Below are 21,509 nucleotides of genomic sequence, written 5' to 3' on the forward strand. Positions count from 1 at the left end.
TACTGCCAATTCCAAATCATGCATTGGATACTTTTGCTCGTGCGGCTTGAGTTGTCTTGACGCATATGCTATTACCTTCCCGTGTTGCATTAACACACATCCAAGTCCTTTATACTAAGCATCACTGAATATTATAAATTCTCCTTTTTCGTCAGGTAACACCAATACTGGGGCAGTTACCAGTCTCTTCTTTAACTCTTGAAAGCTTTCCTCGCACTTTTCCTTCCATATAAACTTCTCATTCTTCTTTGTCAACTTTGTTAATGGGACAGCAATTTTAGAGAAATCTTGCACAAACCTTCCGTAGTATCCAGCTAATCCCAGAAAACTTCTGACTTCTGTAGGAGTCTTGGGCCTTTCCCAATTCATTACAGCTTCTATCTTGGCGGGGTCCACTTTGATTCCTTCTTTATTAACTACATGACCAAGAAATTGCACATCCTTTAGCCAAAATTCACACTTCGAAAACTTAGCGTATAGCTTCTCTTTCCTCAGAGTTTCCAAAGAAATCCTCAAATGCTCCTTATGATCTTCTTCCGTCTTGGAGTAAATCAATATATCGTCAATAAACACAATAACGAACTTATCCAAATATTGCTTGAACACTCTGTTCATAAGATCCATAAATACGGTTGGCGCATTCGTCAAACCAAATGCCATTACCAAAAACTCGTAGTGTCCATAACTTGTTCGAAACGCTGTCTTAGGTATATCTTCCGCTTTAATCTTTAATTGATGATACCCAGATCTTAAATCAATCTTGGAGAACCACGAAGCTCCTTTTAACTGATCAAACAAGTCATCGATTCGTGGTAGAGGATACTTATTCTTAATCGTCAACTTATTCAATTCACGATAATCAATGCACAATCTCATACTTCCATCTTTTTTCTTTACAAACAACACCGGTGCACCCCACGGGGATACACTCGGCCGAATTACTCCTTTATCCAATAATTCTTGCAACTGAGCGGCCAATTCCTTCATCTCGACTGGTGCCATACGATAGGGAGCTTTCGATACTGGTTCCATTCCAGGAGCCAAATCAATCGTAAACTCAATCTCTCTATCTATAGGTAGTCCAGGCAATTCATCAGGAAATACATCCGGAAAATCTCTTACTATTGGGATATCCTCTATCCTCACGGATTCTTTCTCCACATCCATAACATGAGCCAAATAAACTTCGCATCCCTGACGTAATAATCTCTTTATCTCGATAGCCGTTAGGAATTTATTCTCTTGCCTCTTTCCTCTGAATATCACTTCCTCACCATCCTTGGTCCTCAACTTCACCTTCTTACTTTTACATTCTATTTGCTCCTCATGGTTTGACAACCAATCCATTCCTAGTATAACCTCAAATTCTCCTAACTTAAAGGGAATTAAGTCAGCAGAAAAGAGCCGACCTTCTATAGTCACATCACAATCGGGACAAATCTTATTAACAATAACTTTCTCTTGATTTGCTACCTCTATAATCAAATTAGGTTTCAGAGGGTACGCAACATAATTTAACTTATCAAGAATACTTTCAGAGATAAAAGATCTAGTTGCTCCAGAATCCATCAATACTTTTACTTCTACTGAGTTAATAACAAGCATACCTGCTACCACGTCCAGATCTTGCACCGCATCTTTCATTGTCATATTAAAAGTCCTAGCTCTGGGTTGAGTTGATGGTGCTGGGAGAGATGGTGGTCCAGCAATCCTAAGAACATTGGCCTTCTGAACAGGCTCCTTGTAATTCCTGGCCATATGGCCCACTTTCCCACACTTGAAACAAGCCAAGTCGGGCTTCCTTGCTCCATTTGGACACTTTGAAGAATAATGCCCTTTCTGGTTGCACTTGAAACAGGTCACATCCAACTTATTACACCTTCCCGGGTGTCTCTTCCCACAATTCTTGCAATCTTGAATCTGAGGTCTGTTATCCTTCTCCGGTTGTCCTGCTTTCTGGAAACGGTTCTTCTGAGCTCCGTTACCGGGTTTAAACTTCTGAAACTTTTGGTTCTGACCTCCACCATTCTTGCCAAACTTCCCTCTAAACTTTGAACTTCCTTGCTCTTCCTCTGAGCTTTAAAATTTCCTTTTTCTTCCTTCATTTTCTCTCCTCGCAGCTTCACGCTCACCTTCCACTATCATTGCCCTTTGTACCAAGGCAACATAATTCTTGATTTCCAACAACGCTAATTGACTACTAATCCATGGCTTAAGTCCCTGTTGGAACCTCTTAACCTTCTTTGTCTCCGTATTCACATACTCACGTACGAATCTAGACAGCTCCGAGAATTTCACTTCATACTTCGCTACCGACATATCCTTTTGCCTAAGGTCCAGAAATTTCATCTCCAACTGATCTTGCATATAGCTCGGAAAATACTTCTCCAGAAACATCTCAGTGAACTTCTCCCATGTTAAGTCATTTCCTTCCAACAACGCTTTCGAAGACTCCCACCAGAAACTCGCTTCATCTTTAAGGTAATAACTCGCATACTGAGCTTTCTTGTCATCTTTAACTTCTACTAACTCAAAAGCTTTTTCCATTTCTCTTAACCACGATTGTGCTTTAATCGGGTCTTGCAAACCTAAGAATTCTGGGGGATGAACAGATTGAAAGTGTTTGAAGTTTCCAACTTTAGGGGCCACAAGTTGTTGCAAAAGCTGAGCAAGTCTGCTCATCATGGTGGTTTCTGGGTTTACTTCTGGGTCTTGGGTTGGTATTTCTTCTTCTTGGTGATCTGGTGAGTTGGCCATTTCTTACAAACCTGATTGAGCAATTATTTAGCAATACGATAGCATGACATATATATATAACAACATTTTATTATGAAATCTTTTTGTGGGTTTTAAGCTTTACCCAATTTTGCACATGCAATCCTATTACTACATAATTCTCATATCAGTGTTGTTTTATCATGGCACAGAATAGGGTATTACGAATTTTAAACATGGTTGTACGGAAACATGATATTTAGAACAGTTTATGAGATATTTAGGGTGCATAATGGAAAATAAGAAAATAGATTTATTTAAACAAAGGGGTACATAAAGGAAAGTCTGGTTATCACAAGTTCTGAAATAAGGTACAATAATATAGCAAGGTTAAACAGAGGAAAAACTGGAAAATATCCCCCTATCTACCCCTAACTTCTAACAACTACTGCTACAATGATCCGAAATACAACATAACAAATGAAAAAAAGGGATCCCGGCATCTGACCAAGTATCCCAAAGCCTACCGGCGCTGAAAAACAACAATATACGGGCTCAGCCAACAGTCCCGTCTAATCATCCAAAATCTCTCTCAACACAACCAACATCCAGCGAATGATCTTATGCAGCCTCCAGGCCTTAGCATCAGCATCACTAGTGGATAGTCCCTCATCCAATCTCCTCCGGGCAACCTGCTCCACCAATTGAATCATAGCTCTCCACTCCTTCATCACTACTGAGGTCCTCTGCCCAGAGTCTCGAATCAACCTATCCACCAAAGCTCCCAACTCAGGAATACGGGAGTAAACAAAATCTCGGTCCTGGGCTAACTTGCCACCAACAATGACAGGTACAGTCTTAGGCATCTCAGACTCTAGCTTAGGGGCAGGGGTCTCTGAATCTGGCCTCAATGGTGAAATCTGCATAGGGATTTCACTACTCTCAGAAGGGTCCTCCTCTGGATCTGAACTAACATACACAGGCTCTTCTAGAGAGGGTGGAATGGGGTCCACTAGGGTACCGGTCAAACTAATCTCTGAACCTGAGTCACCACCACTACTGGGATCCTGAGAGAAAACACAAAACAACAACCAAGAAATAACATTAGGGTTAAATAAAGCTTTCAGCTAACTCACACCCTAACTCTAGTTTCCACTATAACTGATACACGCTTTCCTTAGACTATACCTAATAGTCTAACTCAACTCTATATGAGTCGAACTCTCTCGTGATATAAATATACCCAAAATACCCTTTTAAAGCCTAACTTGTCTCAGGGACTAGATCCTGTAGCTCTGATACCAACTTGTGACGCCCTCAATCTCGGGGTTAGGAAATGAGGACTCACACACCTTTAAATCTAATAATTAAATAAGCATAAACCCCGATTAACTACTAACAGGATCAAACAGGATAAAGTATGAGACAAGATTACAACTACCAATCATAAAATATAACTTACAACCCCAAAATAATATTAAATAAACATAATCGATTCCGGCTTGGAACCGACAGATAACCCATTGTATCTTTACAACCTTCTGGCTAAGCGCTTTCTCACTCAAAAACACCACTACCTGCTCTGGCAACCGGGAGCCCTCAACACGGTAGGGACCACCAGGTACGCTCTTACGAGCAGTGCACCTAAGCCTAGCCATCTTCTTGCTTAACTGCCATGGTTAGATTAAAACAAAAAAATATGAGTATAAAACCCAGCAAGTAACTATAAAGCAGTTCTATGATATAAAATCCACAATATACTTTACCAATATCAGGGCATTCTACTTTATTTATTCTAGGTGGCAGATTTCCATCTTTCGGGTTATGAAAGGGTTATGAAGGAGAAATGTGGGGCTTTCAAGGAAGACGGCTCGAAGCAGGGTGAAAGCCGACATTCATAACAAATCATTAAAGGATTAAAACTGATCTTTCAGAAAGGAAAGCAACAATATTTCACTATATGGAATCAATTATATGATCAATAGATTTAAAATCAGGGTTCACGAGCTTTAAGCTTCACAATATCACAATCAACTCCTTTCAAAGCGATATAAACCATTTACATTTTTTTTCAAAGAATCAATTACTGAGAAGGAAGTTTCAATTCCTTTTTAAAATCAATATAGAACCCTTGATTGGACCACTTTATCTTTTCATTTCATTATAATACGGGTGATCAGCCCGTACCGACCTCCATCCGGTCTTTAAGGTACCATACGGCATAATTTCAGCCTTAAACTGGACTAGCCCCACTAGCCTCTTACAATGACTAGACTAGTCCCACTAACCTCTTACGTCCAATCCAATCCATCAGGAATTCGTTTAGAAAACCTTGAGTTGGAAAAAGTAGGTTTTCTAAATTCATTTTATCATTACCCAGAATATGAAATCATTCTGACTCTTTCAAGTCGAAACTCATTCTTAGATTCAATTTCAAGAATTTAAAGTTAAGGAAATGAATCAAAGATAAACAAGATGAACTTCTAGGGGTTTTTGAATCAATGACAACAAGGTACTAAAGTCAAAAGAATCAGACTGTTCCAAGGATCAATAGGGGATATGGTGATCAAAGAATATGGCATCATTATAAGGGGTTCATAAAGGTAATTATAGGGTTTATAACAGTTCATGGCATAATCAAATATGTTGAACATAAAAGAATGGTTACCAAAGGGTTGAATCAATAAGCTTATCAGTAACAGTTTTACAAGATCAAAGACAGGGTATCTCAAATCGAAATCAGGGGTTCATCATTTTAACAGGTCAATACTCTACATGGTATGAACAACATTCTCTCTATAACCATTTACACAAGTAATTAGAGTTACTTGCCTGAATTCGCTTTCCTGTTTCACAAAGGTTGTACTATTGCCACCTAGTATACCTTTCCCTTTCCTAGCCTGAATGCCCTCACGATCTGAATCTACAATCAAAACCAAAACCTCAATTAGTTTCTCAACTCTCGTTCCCGGAACGTTCACTCAATACGATAGCTCGAATATACTTCTGACTCGAACTATACGAGTATAACTTATATACACACATGCACATAGCACATAACACATTCTTTTCTCATACCCTTTATAACTTAAACTCGCTAAATCATGACTATAACTTATACGAGTACACGATTTCATTCATACCTAATCACTTACAACCATAGCTATTACTTTATCAATCAACTTAATTTCTTTTTTTTTCCTTTTATCCTTAATTCGAACCAAAACCACAATCAAACAAACAATTCCAAAGATTTTCACATACAAACACTCAATCATTCTATCAATTGCCAAAAATCAGATTTTGACCTTTAATTCATATGGTCTATTCGGCCTTAACACTTATCCTAATTAAGAATCAAACATGCAAAACCCTCATTTGACATGCATCAAGTATATCGTCCCAAAATAGTTTAATTTAATTCTTACAACTCATTTAAACTCATAATTCAAACGTAATCATGGATGATCACTCAATTTATCACTTAATTCAACTTAATCAAGTAGAAACATTCGAAATCACAACATGCATGCATCAATTTGGACTTTTAACCATTATTTATTCTCATTACACTACCAATTATAAAACGGTTATCAATAAGTCATTCACATCAACAAAACCAACATAATCATTCAAAAAATATTAAGAGTCATTCGGCCTCTTTAAGAAATTCTCACATGCAAACTCAATTTCAAACCATTGCATCTTAATTACACTAATCTCTTAACATTAAGCTAGATTAACATCCACATCCAACAAAAATCAACTTATTAACTTGTAAACTACAAATACATTCGGCCTTTCAAAAGAAACCACATGCAAACACAAAATAATTGATTTAATACTAGAGCTCAGTGTTTAACATCATTGCTCACCACCGGTTCACCGGAGTTCATCACCGGTGGCGGTGGCATCATGGTGGGGCCCCCATTCGGGGTTTCCAACCTTCAACCACCGATTTTCTCAAGTGATTACACACATGCAAGCACTCATCTTCACTTTAAATCATTCAAGAATCAAAGCCCTTTTGTTTCCATGAAAACCGAATTCAAAACCACCAAATCCAACTGTGGTTTTTCTCAAAAACTTGAAGATAGTGACAGGCATGTAGATATATAGGTAGATAACACAAAATCTCACACAATCATGGTTCTATAATCGAAAAAGAGTGAAGAACAAGTGAGAGATTGAAGAGAGAGAGTGTACCGAGAGTGAGAGAGAGAGAGAAATCCCGAGAGGGATGAAGAAATGAGAGAAAAAGAAAGAGAAGAGAGAAGCTCGGGTAAAAAGAAAGAAAAGAGGAGGTGGGTGGGATTATATACTACCAAGGGAGGGGTAGTATGGTTATTGGATTATCTCGTTTCTGATTTACTTTATATTCTTAAAAGAAAATGAATTTGATCTGCAAATATCTCTCTCGGAAAAGATGAATTTGATACGAATGATAATTTTAAAACGTGAATCTCGAAATTAGCTTTCCAACCATTACTCATAATAAGATTTTGAGCGTATGGTTAATTTTATGTGATTGTTACAAGTTTGTGCTAATAATAACACTTTATCACATAGAAAAATCAATTTAAAATGCAACGATCACCAATAAATCCGTCCATCATTTTTAGAAAGTCTATAGGATTATTACGAAGATAACAGAACAAATCTCATGCAGTTATCTTACTCAGATAATTTTATAAAAATGCACGAAGGTTAAATAAACCTTTATTTAAATCAAATAATTCCCTTAAATCCATAAAAATATCAACAGATCACGTAATCATGCGTACAGACAGACAAACACACATATGAATACATCACAACTCATTTCTGATCATAGAAATTATCCTTCTTTAATATTATTCCTTTTTACGCGTTCCGGGTCACGTTCTTCCTGACGGCCCGACGCTCAGCGTTTCAATTACGCTTCTCATTATCATTATCGACCGACACGTCACTAGGACGCAATACTTCATTTAAACATTCATTTCACACAATCATGCATATTTCACATTTTATATACTTTAACACCTTATTAGGACGGGTCCCGTTCTACCTGACGGCCCGACAACACAGCTTAACTCCTAAGCTGACTCTTTAAATTGGAACGCTTTTACTTACGCTCCTAGATTCTAATATACAGTAAAGACAATTAATCAACACTTAATCACATAATTATAGTCATTTCACATAAATCACACTTTATTGACTTAAACACGTCGCAAAATTCTCAGTCGTCACAAACTCTCTCATTTAAATTTCAACAATATAAATGAGCTTGTAAAGAAAGATCTTGTGAGAGGACTGCCAAAAACAGTATTTGCTCCTGATGGCCTTTGTGATTCATGTCAGAAGGCAAAACAAAGAAAATATTCTTTCAAGAGCAAAACTGAGTCATCAATTCTTGAGCCTTATCACCTACTACATGTTGATCTATTTGGTCCAGTCAATGTCATGTCTATTGCAAAGATGAAATATGTTATGGTTATAGTGGATGAGTTCACAAGGTACACTTGGGTGTACTTCTTGCACAAGAAGACTGAAACTGCATCTACTCTAACTGATCATGTCAGACTGCTGGATAAATTGATCAAAGATTCTGTTAAAATCATAAGGAGTGATAATGGCACTGAGTTCAAGAATTCAGTCATGGAAGAGTTCTGCAAAGATCATGGAATCAAACAGGAATTTTCTGCATCTGGAACTCCACAGCAAAATGGAGTTGTAGAAAGAAAGAACAGGACTCTCATTGAAGCTGCACGAACAATGCTTGATGAAGCAAAGCTACCAACCTATTTTTGGGCTGAAGCTGTGCAGACTGCTTGTTTTACACAAAATGCTACACTTATAAACAAGCATGGAAAAACACCATATGAGATGGTGAAGAAGAAAAAGCCAAATCTGAAATACTTTCATGTATTTGGTTGTAAGTGTTTTGTTCTTATGACTCATCCTGAACAGGTGTCCAAATTTGATCTAAAAGCTGATGAAGAAATTTTTTTTGGATATCCACTTTCCACAAAAGCCTTCAGAGTTTACAATTTGAGAACAAGAGTTGTCATGGAATCTATCAATGTCTCTTTTAATGATAAGAAGATACTGGACATGAAGATTTCGATGTGAAAGAGATGTGTCCTAAGTCCAATCATGTATGATGATTTAGGAATAACTTTTATGTACTTTATTTTGATTTCATTGATATTAATAAAAGACTTGTTTTGGTTTTATTGCGGACTTTATCTATTTAAGTGTTTAAATAAGATATACCATAGTTTAAAGTAAAGCTTTTTATGGATTATAATGAGATCATAATAATGAGACCTAAAAGATGATAACTCTAAACTTAAATATTTCCTGGTCGTAGGATTACTAACTCGTAATTAGTAATACGCAAAGATCGGTACTGCTTGCTTCATTATGAAGGATGTCTATTCTCATAGAAATTTGTATGGTGACACTATAGCTAGTATGTAGGTGCTTATTATAGAATAAGTTCACTGAACATGACTCACACAGCTGAACAACTGATGGAGTTCACTCACGTGTCAGCAGTTGTTCACATAGTGATAGTTGTACAAGTATCCTTAGACTTGAGGTCATCATAGTCATCTTGTGTACACTGAACTATGCTTTAGTTTAGTTCTTAGTCTCCAGGGACAATTATAAGGGCTCTACTGGGTATAGGAATTTATACACGAAGATAGTGTATGATCAATAAAGGATCTACCCCTTCCAGTGAAGGAAGAGAATGTTCAATGATGATCCACTTATGCTAGTTCAGGAATCTCTGGCCAGAGTGAATGAATATAAAAAGGAGTTTGTAATTTACATTAAATAGAACTAAGCATAGTGAATGGGAAAGCAAATGATTAAATAAGATAGGCTTGACACAAGTTCCATGCCTTGTATTTAATCGCGATATTGCAGGGTAGAAGGAATTGATTGTACGGTAACTACTCACTGAATAGGTTCTTGGCATTCTAAGCAGTGAATTCGTATTATCCGGATAGTCGCAATATGCTGAGAAGTATCCCTCACGATGTAGAATAAATATGATTAATTTATTAATTAATCATATTTAATGAATTAGAGAATTTATATAAATAATGATAAAATAGTCTTATTATTATTTATTTCTACTACCGGCTTAATATTGAACCTACAGCGTCACACCATAAAAGAGAATGATTTAATGGTGGAGGAATTAATTAATAATGGCTGGTAATTATTTATTTGTGAAATAAATAATTAATTAGAAGATTTAATAATTGATTAAATGAGATTTAATTAATTCTTAATATTATTAATTAAGAATTTAATTTTGGAAATTAAATCAAGTGAGAGAATTATTTTTCTAAAGTGTTTAGAAAAGGGATTAATGATTAAAAGGTGTGTTAATTATTAGTTAATCGGTTAATAAGAATAATCAATTAAAAGGTTAATAATAATAATATTTTATGAAAAATTTTCAGCTGAAAATTTTGCCTATAAATATACTATTATAAACCCTATTTGCCTCAATCCCAAATAATTAACCCTAATTCTATAGTAGAACAAGAGGGAGGCAACTAATTCTCTCAACCTCTTCCTCCTCCATCACATTGTACTCTTGGTGGAAACCGGTGGAGTGCTTCACACTTGAGGAGCAGCTGCTAGGGATTTCCGTTCATCGTTCTTGGATCGCTATTAAAGACCTCCATCTTTCCATTAATGTAAAGCTTCTTAAGGTAAACATACTGAACTACGAATTAAATATTATTTTTCGCATGGATCCTGCAGAGGGTTTCGGTTTTTTTTAAGATTTAAATTTACGTTTTCGTTGCATTTATGTGCTAAAAACCCTACACGATGATCATAATCAGCTGGGATTTGAGAATGAAGATTTAAATTCTGATTCTGGAAATTCCGATGACTTAAATCCTGATCTTGTAAGTTCTGATGGATTAAGTTCCGATGTCGTTGAAACTGTGGTAACAACTCCAAAGGAAAATGCACCTGTCCAGGGGGAGCAAGCTGAAGAAACTACAACATCTCAAGACTCTCAAGAAGCATCAGAACCTGTCACTGGCTCTTCAAGTTCTGATTCATTTAGTTCTGATGAGCCAAATTCTGATAATTCTGGAAGCTCTGATTCTTCAACTCCTGAAAAATAAAATTCAATTTCTGAAGTCTCAGAGAGCATAACTACATGGGGAGCATCAGATAATGCTGATGGAGACAACATGGATCATGGGGGAGGATCCAGTTCTAGAGATCAATTTCCATCTGCAAGGAAATGGACTAAAGCACATACACCTGTTATAATCATTGGAGATCCTGAAGCAGGTGTCAGAACTAGAACTGCAACTTCAAATGAATGTCTCTATCATTCTTTTCTATCTCAGACTGAACCAAAGAAAGTGGAAGAAGCTCTTCAAGATGCTGATTGGGTGCAAGCAATGCAGGAAGAGTTAAATGAATTTGAAAGAAATAAAGTCTAGACCCTAGTGCCAAGACCAAAGAACAGATCAGTTGTTGGTACAAAATGGGTGTTCAGAAACAAAACTGACAGTGATGGCATAATTACAAGGAATAAAGCAAGACTGGTTGCTAAAGGCTACTCTCAACAGGAGGGTATTGATTATGATGAAACATTTGCACCAGTTGCTAGATTGGAAGCCATAAGGATCTTTTTGGCTTATGCTGCTCACAAGAAGTTTAAATTCTTTCAAATGGATGTAAAAAGTGCTTTTCTCAATGGAGAATTGGAAGAAGAGGTATATGTTGAAAAACCAGGCTTTGTAGATCCTAAATTTTCCAATCTTGTCTACAGGCTTGACAAAGCACTTTATGGCCTTAAGCAAGCTCCAAGAGCATGGTATGAGACTTTAGCTCAATTCCTTCTGGAAAGTGGATTTCACAGAGGCACAATTGACAACACTTTATTCTACCTCAACCATGGAAAGGACTTACTTTTGGTACAGATATATGTTGATGATATCATATTTGGTTCTACTAATTCCAAACTGTGTGAGAAGTTTGTAAAGCTAATACAGTCAAGATATCAAATGAGTATGATGGGAGAACTCAGCTATTTTCTGGGCCTTCAAGTCAAGTAAAATGCAGAAGGCACTTTTATCTGTCAATCCAAGTATATCAGAAATTTACTGAAGAAATTTGAAATGCAAGATTGTTCAACTGCATCCACTCCCATGGCCACTGCAACCAAGTTAGATAAGGATACTGGTAAATCAGTAGATATTACTAACTACAGAGGTATGATTGGCTCCTTACTCTATCTAACTGCAAGTAGACCTGATATCATGTATGCTACCTATCTTTGTGCAAGATTTCAGGCTGATCCAAGAGAACCTCACTTATTAGCTGTGAAAAGAATTTTTAAGTACCTTAAGGATACAGCTGATCTAGGATTGTGGTATCCGAGGGAATCAGATTTTAAGCTAATTGGTTTCTCAGATGCAGATTTTGCAGGATGCAAAATAGACAGGAAAAGAACTGGTGGAAGCTGCCAATTTCTTGAAGGCAGATTGGTTTCTTGGTTTAGCAAGAAACAAAAGTCAATTTCCACATCAACTACAGAAGCAGAATATATTGCTGCAGGGAGCTGTTGTGCACAAGGTCTTTGGATGAAGAATCAGTTACTGGATTATGGGTTAGAATTTTCTAAAATCCCTATTTACTGTGATAATCAAAGTGTTATTGCTATGACAGGTAATCCAGTTCAACACTCAATAACAAAGTACATCAGCATAAGGTACCATTTCATAAGGGAACATGTGAATGAAGGTACAGTGGAATTGCATTTTGTTCCAACAGATTAACAGCTAGCAGATATCTTCACAAAACCACTATGTGAAGCTACTTTTATAAGATTGGTAAATGAACTTGGAATGGTTTCAGGTTCTTTCTCTAAATCTGCTTAGTTTTTGTTCTCTTTCATCAGACTTTATGATCAGTGTTTACAGAATTATATTATCTATATGTAATCTGTGCTTAATTTGAAAATTCATTAAATGCTGATTGTTATCTGATGTGGATTTATATACTCTGATAAATGTTTTGAATGTTCTGTGGCTATTCAATCCAATGAGGATAACTGTGCTAGATGCTGACCTAGTAGTCTTTAACATACTAGAAATCCCATGTTTGAATTAGTTGTTTATGTGGAAACTCATTAACACAAGCAGATTCTGATATTGAGTTTAGTCAAGTTTACTTTGTGTATCTTATTACTATGTCAGAAACTAGATTCTTGTTTCTTATCTGTCAAATTCTATTGTCAGTAAATCTTAAGAATGAACTAAGTGCTGATAAGCCTCACTTATCAAAAGAAAAGAAAAGAAAAGAATAAAAGTCAGGTACTCTTTTGAGATCTAGAGTAAAAATGTGGAAGGGAAGACCCAAGTGCATTGCTGGCATTAAGTAATATGCATTAGAAAAGCAATTTTTTTTCTTGGTGACTTTTCACACTCTATGATTACTGGAGAAATACTCTGATTACAACATAAATTCTGATAAGCAGTCGTGACTCACTTACACTGAGAAGCCACTGTAAAAAGGAATTTTAAAATATTCATAAAATGAGTACAAACAGTTGAGGTGGACTCATGCATAAAGTTGTTCTATAGTAGACATCATGACTGATGACAGATTTTAAGCATTTTTCTGAGTTATGCCTTATTTCTAAGATGTAATGAAGTTGATCAGACTTTAATCTCTATCTGATATTTTGCTGAATGCACACACTTTCACTCCATATGAATGATGAAAATTACTGTGGTGATTAAGTTATTTTTGACAAACAGTTAAGTGTCATTTGCATAATTTCTGAGGACAAGTTCTGATGATTAAACTCTGAAGAAAACAAGTCAGTATTTGTATGAAAAATCACAGAAAAAGATATTCACTTTTTGAGTACAGAAGTCATGTTCTGATGATTGTTAAAATCTGATATAAGTTAAGTTCTGATATTAAATCCTGATGGAATCTTTGATGCTTACGTGGCATTTTTCTTTACTTGACTTATTTGTGGTAAAATCTAAAACAGTCATATTTAAATCAGAATAAATTTGGGTGAGATAAAAACAGTCATAATTATTATGGGTTAGTGGTTAACGTGTATGTCTTGAAAAACTGCATGTGCACAGTAATTGTTAATTATTTCTCGTTCCCATTAACTCTTGCTTTAGATCTTTTTACTGACTGTTATTATTACACATCAGTCTAGGGAGTCGAGGGGTCATTATTTTTACTTGTAATTGTTAACCAGCCCTCACGTCCTTTGGGATTCCATTGCCTATTTAAATGACTGATCATTCATCAGTAAAATCACATCTTTTCATTTCACTCAAACAATGGCACACTATAGTTGGTTTTACTGCTATGGTACAGAAACTGTGACCATTTTTCGAAATGAAATTCCGACTCTATATCCTATCAACAGCATTCCATTCGACATCTGGATTCAACTTCCAGGTAACATTAAAAATGATCTGATGACTTTCTAAAGAGAAGTTCAACTTCGTATTCTTAAGCAGCATGAGCAAATCATTCATCTTGCTATTCTCTTTGTTGAAAGTAGGAAGAAGACTTAATTGTTATCCATTCGTTTCTCTTCACTGTCAGCTTTGTCAGTCTTCTTAGACTAGGACTAAGGCTGTTGATGTTAAGAATCTTAGAATAGGACTATCTTGTAATTTTTGCATGTAATTGATAAATTTCATGAAATGTACTCATCTGATATATTAATGAAATTTCCTTTAAATTGCAAGATTTGGTCTTTGTTTCTCAAATTATGTGACTGTGCATGTCTTAATTGCAATTGGTTAATCTTTACTTCATCGATTTTTAACTTTATCATGTGATGAATGTTTTGATTCAATAATGGTCAATAATAAATTTTGATGATTTGAGAAAATAATTGAAGCACGAGTTCATGCATCTGAACCTGTGATAGTTGAAGCTGAGAATATTACCTCTCAGAAAGAGAAAGCAGCTCAAAGTTCTGATACTTTGAAAAGGAAATCTGTAAATCTGATGCTGCTGAAGCAACTGCTTCATTGGCAAGGAGATTGAAGAAAATGAAGGCTATGAGGTATTTGGCTAAGGCTATATCAGAAGATACTGAAGAAGCTGAGGAAGGGGATCAGGAATCTCTGATCTCACAAGAACCAATTATCATTGAAGCCCTTCCAGCTCAAGCCAAAGACACTGTTAATGACACAGTTGTTACCCCTCCTGTCTCTCCTATTAAAGCTACAGATGATGCTAAAGAACAAACTGATAATTCTGACATAGATATTCATAATTTGAATATACCTAAAGTTCTTTATCTGGAAGCTCCATCTACATCAAAGACACCAGCTCTGGAGATAAATTCTGCTGATCAGAATTTAGATGATGTTATTCCTGAATCTCCAGTTGCTTCACACACTGTTGAGCTATCAGAACAGAATGAATCTTCCTCAAGTTCTGATGACAATGTTTCTGTTGAGAATCCAGTACCTACTCTGGGCAAGGAAGAATTGGTGAAGAAATTTGTTGAAAAGGAAGCACCTATTCCTTGGGAGGATACTCACAGAGGTGTTGAGTGGACCAAGAAGTGGAATGAATCAGATTTTATTCCATGTTCTACAATTCTGATAGAGTATATTACAAAAGCTGATGAGTTGCTTATAAATGCTGATTTCAAGACACAACTCAAGATCACAGCTCTGTCTACAAAACATCTTCAAGGTCTACATACTTCTACTCATGAAAAGGTTGATACACTCAGGGAACAAGCTGATAAGTTCAATCTATATATCAAGCTTGACAAGAACAGGTATATGAGACCTATTTCTGAAAAAGTAGCAGCCATTGAGAAAACTCAAGAGAAGCAACATGCCCAAATTGCTGAGGTTCTGGCTAATCAAGCTTCTCCGAAAGCTCAATTGGATGAAATTCAATCTTCAGTTGAACTTCTTTTTTCTCTCTTACTTCCTGATGATGCCAAAAAGGGGGAGAAGGTAGTTAAGTCCAAATGCTCACCTACTCAAGAACTGAAGAAAAAGGATGATAAAGGTGATGACCAGGAAAACTCTGAAAAGAGCAGAGGTCAAAGAAAAGTTCAAGAAAAATCTTCTATTCAGAACAAGTCAAGTTCCGATGCTGTGAATGCTCAAAGATTGAAGTCAAGTGATGATAAGCAAAGTCTGATGTCAAGTTCTGATATTCTGATTCAGTCAGGATTTGAAGACTCTCAAAATTTCTTGCAAACTCTGAAGTTAAAGGGGAAGCAGACTACTGTTTATTATAAAGATCCTAAAATCCAGACACTTGATGAGGAGATAGCAAGAAGATTATTTCTGAAACACAATCCAGGAATGGATTTAGAAACTCTCAAGGATGAAGAAGCTAGATTTGCTGCTGAGAAGAATCCTAAGTCTAAAACTTCTGATGCAAAGAAACCTCCAAGGCCTAAGGAATTGTGATCAAGGAAAAGTCAAATTCTGAAATTTCAAAGGTCAAAACTAGATCACAGAGTGAAAGTGATCCCAAAGACAAAGGGAAAGGAAAAATTTATGAACCAACCAAGTCACTGGACTTGAAAACTTCTCAAGCTCTGATGAAACCAGTGTGTAAAATGGTTCAAGTAACTGATGATAATCTTGTTGAAGATGAAATTGTTCAAATTCTGAAAAGAAGAAAGATAATAGAAGATTTTAAAACAACCTCCGACACTGCTCAAGTTGTTATTCAGAATAAAGGACAAGAAGGTACAGAAGAAACAGCAAATTCTGATCAAGCTATCAAGACATCAACTACTGACAATGCCCAAGTTGATTTGGATAAAATGACAATTGCTGATAAGAAGAAGCTGTTATGGAAGAAAGCTACTCCAGTTGAACCAAAATCCAATCTCATGATTAATCAACTTGCTACATTTGGGTTGAAAGCCAAGCAACCTAGAGATAGAGCTGGATTAGGTTCTGACGAAGAGAAGATTCAAACAGGAGTAGAGGTTACTCTAAGAGATCCTTTCATATTGACAGACAAACCTTTGAACAAATCAAACAAAGGCACCTTGACGAGATGTTGTCTGCTCAAGTTGTGATAGATGCTCATGACAAAGAGAATCTAAAAGAGAAATTGATCTTATTTCTCAATGACGGAAGGACTTATAGATTAGCTGATAGTGCTGTATTAAAGAAGTCTATCAGAGAACTTCAACATATTCACTATCTTTTGGAAATAAAATCTGATGTTACAAGAAGATGGTCATAATACATTTTGAAGGCTATAAGAGATCTATTCAGAATCTCTGGTTCAAAGACTTCTCATTACAGTCCAATGATTACTGAAGGTGATGGAAGAGAAATTCCTATACTGAAGAATTCTGCTAAGGCGGAAATTATTCTGAAAGGAAGATGCTTATATTATAATGAAAACTCTTCACATCCTAAGGTTATCAGACTTGGTGATGGACTTAAAAGAACATCCATTCAAGCTCTCAGAACAGCCATTTATCAAATTGGTGATAGTAATGAAGAAGAACTGATGCAGGTCAAAGCACAGTTAGCTGAAGTTCTGAAGAAAGCTGAAGATAATCTGATAAATGATTTTGTTAAGAATCATTATGGATTCAGATTGATTCGGTGATGTTGGTAAAGCTGGATGTTTTGTAAGTTGTAATTAATAGTCTTATTAAACTCTTATTGCATTTGAACTTAAATATTTTTAACATCATCAAATCTATTAACTTGTACATTTTTGCATAATTTACAAGTTGGGGGAGATTGTTGGATATATTTGAGATGTCATGTCTAATATGTTTCATGTTTAGTTTTCAGATCTTAACTAACAGGAAATATTAGTACTTACTGAAATTAGGACTTACTGGAAGTCAGGACTTAAGGATATCAGGAATTAGATTATCAGAAGATAATATCAGAAGATGGATATCAGAACTTAAGTACTGGAGGACTAACAGTTAAGGAAGGAAGCTGATTAACAGGAAAGAAGATCGAGACTAATACAAGAAGAAGATATGCATGGAAATAGTTAGAGAACTAGAAGAATTATATAAGATATCTGGTTGATATATTTTATGAGACAGAATTATATTCCATATCAACTAGAAGTTATCTTGTAACTGTGTGTCTATATAAACACAGACATAAGTTTACTCTATAAGAGTTACGATCATCGAGAAGATCATATATTGTAACCTAACAGCTCTCGTGATATTTGTTCATCACTGAGAGAGAACAGTTCCATTGTAACAGAGTTTATTATATCGAATACATCTGTTTTCTGTTACTTGTGCTTTAAATCGATTTTGATTGTATTTTACATTGTATTCAACCCCCTTCTATAGTTTTGTGTGACCTAACAGGTTCTCTCTATATTGTCATGGGCCTTTGCTACCCGAATCGAAACCGAAATAGAAATATCTGAAATTTATAAATAAAGTCGGACCAAAATATTATACGGTCCGGACAAAACGAACCGAAATAGTTCGGTTCGATTTGCATTTTAATCAAATTTCACAAAACACAATCTTAATACAAATTGAAGCCCAAACAATTTTAACACAGGTATCTAATTCAATTGAAAATACCATATGCAGAAAAAGAAAATAAAAAAAATAAAGGGAGAAAAAGATGATTATACAGTAAAATTAATTTTGATTAGCTAATCGAAGACTATGTTTATGACCCTAGATTAGAAGTAAACCCAGAAAATCCAAAAACTATAACACAAATAGAAAGTAAATACAAGAATTAGGATTTTCGTAAACAATCAAAATTGAAAGATTAAAAAGAAAATAATAATGATTTAAAGATGATCGCCACGATTTGAATAAGGAAATGAGGAATAGAGATCAGGAAGACCCGATAATTAAAAAAGTCAAATCTTGAAGATGTATAGACGATTAAGAAAGTTTAGAGATTGTTAAATATATTAGCATAATAATATAAGAAATGAGAGAACCATGTACATACAACATATATATTCAATTAAACCGATTTTTTTAAAAAAAAATTATCCGAACCTAATCAAAATTTATTTTGATTTAATTTAAGAAATTTGAACCGACAAAATGTTAAAAAAAATTGAATCAAGCCGAACCTGAAATTTAATAATTTAGTTCAATTTTTTTTATTTCTGTTTGGTTTTTCTCAATCCTAGATCCGAAAATAATATTATTTATTTTAAAATTAATGATTATCATTTATTTATTTTAAGATCTACCGGTATTTATTAAAATAATCATTTCAGACCATAACTAATAAATATTTTGATAAGTTTATCTTTATGCTTATTATATATATATATATATATATATATTAAGTTTATCTTATTTCTATTTACGTTATAAAATCAAAATCTTATAAATTGTACTCAACCGTCTTTGTACAAACTAATATATGTTTTTTTTGTATCCGTGAGTAAGACAAATTTAAGTCCATCATAATCATAATATTTAAATTTTCTTATTTAAATTAATAATATTCATTTACCAAAAAATAAATATATTTGCTGGGCTAAATATATAAATCTGTACTAAAATATAATGACCGGACATAAATGTCATTTGTATTTTCATTCGTCCATGTTTTAACTATAGTTTAATCTATCAACCAAAATTGTTTAATTTTTTAAATCAAATTATCAAAGATCTTAATACGATACTCAAAATATATACAATCAAAATTTTCAATTTTCTACGTTCTCACTCTCACAAAGAACATATTAAATTAAACATTTGTATTTTCATTGTTTAAAATATACAAACAACATTATATGGTTCAAATATTATCAACCATATATAATTTTGCGTCGATTACTCTTTTCGATAATTAAACACACTCATAATAAATTATAATTTTATATTTTATTACTTCAACTAAACTTTTATTAAAATTTTAAAAAATATATAAATAAAAAATAATAAAATATTAATAGAGACCTGGACATCGCACATAATAGAAAATTTAGTATACGACACGTGAACAGAACACTAATAATTAGTGATTGGATGCGAAACTTCAATATATAAACACGAAAAAACACAAATATACTTTATGTCGAGTTTGATTTTTCGATATAAATATACGACACGAAATAAAAGTACCAAATTAAATTAATAATTAAAATATAATATATAATATTATATCCTTTCTTTATACTAATTACAAATAATGTTTAATAATATAATGGTAAAATATTTCTATTCTGGGGTCTAGGAATGCAAAATTAAAGAAGTAACATTGACTCTAATTTTGTATTTAATTATATTTTGGTGTTGAACACTTTGCGCGTAAACATTTTCACTACTTTTATGTATTTGAAATGTGTTTGTTTATTAGCTACTGCATTTTTATCAAAAAAAATTGAATTCTAAACATTAAAATTTTTGGTAAGGTACCTGTTTTTTGGTATACACTGAATTTACTGAATTACCCTTATTTTACTTAAAATTTTATTAGCCTTAGGAATCAAATTATTATAGAAAATAAATAAAAAATATTTTCAAGTATAACACATTATCTTTTTATTTCTCTCAATTAAAACAATTTCTCTAAATATCACGGACACGTTTATTTAATAAAATAGAATCATAATATTATAATCACTAATAACTAATAAACAACAACCACTAATAACTAATAAATTACCTTTTTCAGCCACTTAATTGTTTATTTTATTTAATTATGACTATAACAATCCATAAATTGTTAGTTGCTTTACAAGAACAACTTAACATCATTATCACAATAACAATCTCATCTCATTGTTTAAAACATGTAAAAACCCTTTGTTCTTAAAACAATGCAAAAGTCAAAATATAAAAGATGAAACATTGAAAGTTTTGGTACGTTACATTACATGTTTTTTGGTACAGGCGAAATTTACTAAATTACCTTTATTTTATTTAAAAATTTTATTAGCCTTAGTAATCGAATTATAATAGAAAAAGAAATAAAAAAAATTCAGCTATAACATTTTATATTTTTTTATTTTTCTGAAGTAAAACAAGTTATTTAAATAACATGGACAAATTTATTTAATAAAATAGAATAATAATATTATAACCACTAATAACTAATAAATTACCTTTTTCAGCTACCTATTTATTTATTTTATTTAATTATTGGTTTGCTTAAAAACTTTGCTAAGATTCTTCACTTTAACATCTATACATTCTTTACAAGAACAACCTAATATCATTATCCTTGTTCAACAATCTCACCCCTTCCTTTAATACAATACAAAAACTGTATTCTTAAAATAATGCAAAAGCCAAAACCATATACATCTCTAACCAGTATTTGTCACATATATATTTTGTACGCGTCTACAATAAAAAATATTTGTTTTATATATTTTTTCCTATTAATGTAAAGATAAGTATATTTAAAGTAAGCATTATCTTACAATTCAATTACATAAAAAAATTAATTTTTGAGATCGAATTATTTATCTATCTATATTATTATATTAAATACGAAACTTTATTGTTCTTCCTTAAGTTACATGATTGCCTTTTCTTAAAAAAAAATTATATTTTACTCAATTGTCCTTACTTAATTAATATCTAACCAATTACCTTTATAAGTAAAACACATTGCCTATTTTATTTTCACCAACTAAAATAACTCTTTCTCTACAAATATTTTAGACATTTTTTTTAATTTATACATTTTGTATGTACAATATGTTGTCTTTTTTTATTTTCTCCAAATAAAAACAAATCTTTCTCTAAAATTTTATGGACAACTATTTTTAATATATGCTGATTATCTATCTATCAA

The sequence above is a fragment of the Apium graveolens genome, chromosome 6 (genome assembly GCF_009905375.1).
Source record: "Apium graveolens cultivar Ventura chromosome 6, ASM990537v1, whole genome shotgun sequence".
Classification (NCBI taxonomy): domain Eukaryota; kingdom Viridiplantae; phylum Streptophyta; class Magnoliopsida; order Apiales; family Apiaceae; genus Apium; species Apium graveolens.